The sequence below is a fragment of the Piliocolobus tephrosceles genome, chromosome 1, assembly GCF_002776525.5.
Source record: "Piliocolobus tephrosceles isolate RC106 chromosome 1, ASM277652v3, whole genome shotgun sequence".
Taxonomy (NCBI): Eukaryota; Metazoa; Chordata; class Mammalia; order Primates; family Cercopithecidae; genus Piliocolobus; species Piliocolobus tephrosceles.
The window spans coordinates 176474676-176476363 of NC_045434.1; positions in this window are offsets into that span (position 1 = coordinate 176474676).

Sequence of the window (1688 nt, forward strand, 5' to 3'; positions counted from 1 at the left end):
AATAGAAGGCTAATGCGTGCCTTTTTATTTAGTGCCTGCCAACCCTCACCTAGTTCTCACATTACACTTAGGAGGCAAATCTGCGCATTCTCATACTACAGATGAAGACACTGAGGCGAAGTGAAATGCACCAGGTCACCCAGCAAATCAGTGATCAAACTAGACGGAATTCTGGCTCTTCTGTCCCTTTCCACTGTGTCTGCTCTTTCCGGACAGTAAGACAGTGTGGAAACGCCTATAAAAGTGGAAAAAGTGATGGATTCCTTCTGGGAGGAGGAGAGGATAAAAAAGGCATACAATGAAGTCATCGTGTAGAGCCTAGCCCAGTCTGCTGTGGCCTGGGTAGCCTGACCTGCTGCCTGCAGTGACTCATCTGCTCAGCAACATGTGGTGGTAGCTCAGCTCTGGCCTCCCTCTGGCTTCAGCTGGTCTGCCACATGTTGTGTTTTTCCTCTTTTGACCTAGAAGCCTTGCCTAAAGCCTTCACCCATTTGTCCTGGGCCTCTTCCCTAACCCCTTTCTGAGTAGTAAAAATAGCCAACACTATGGAATGCCCACTGGATACCACACACCATGCATTCAATTCACATATACACAAACAAGAAGTTGTATTTCCATTTTACAGTTGAGGAAATAGGCTCAAGTTACATAATATGCTCAACATCACACAGCTTATAAGTCCAGAGCCAGGACTCAAACCCAGGTCTGTCGGATCCGGACAGAAAGACAGTGCGGAAACGCCTATAAAAGTGGAAAAAGTGGGAGCTGGGCATGGTGGCTCACGCCTGTAATCCCAGCACTTTGGGAGGCCGAGGCAGGCCAATCACGAGGTCAGGAGATGGAGACCATCCTGGCTAACATGGTGAAACCCCGTCACTACTAAAAATACAAAAAAATTGGCAGGGCATAGTGGTGGTGCCTGTAGTCCCAGCTACTCGGGAGGCTGAGGCAGGAGAATGGCATGAAGCCGGGAGGGGGAGCTTGCAGTGAGCCGAGATCACACCACTGCACTCCGGCCTGGGAGACAGTGCAAGACTCTGTCTCAAACAAACAAAAAAAAAAGTGGAAAAGCGATGGATTTCTTCTGGGAGAAGGGCAAGACACACATAACCAATGTGCTCTACAGCCTGTCACCAGCCTGCTCCTCTATTCCCTGTCCCAGTTCCTCACCACCCATCCAGTTGCCTCAACCAGAAACCTGGAAATCATCCTGGACTCCTTCCTTGTCCTTTCCTCACATCCAATAAATGAACAAGTCTTATTGCCTCTATAACCTCACTATCTCTCCAATCTGCCTCCTCTTTCCATCGCATTGGCACCACCTCAAGTCTCATCTTCCCTCACCTACTTGACTGGGAAAACCTGGTTCACTTATACCAGTCTCATTGTCTTCAAACTCATCCTTCAAAAAGCCCTCACAAGAATCTTCCTATATGTTACTCGCTTGCTTAAAACAGTTAAATGGGCTGGGCACAGTGGCTCCCACCTGTAATACCAGCACTTTGGGAGGCCGAGGCGGGCAGGTCACGAGGTCAGGAGATCAAGACCATCCAGGCTAACACAGTGAAACCCCGTCTCTACTAAAACTACAAAAAAAATTAGCCGGGCCTGGTGGCGGGCACCTGTAGTCCCAGCTACTCAGGAGGCTGAGAACTCATGAACCCGGGAGGAAAAAGTTGCAGTCAGCC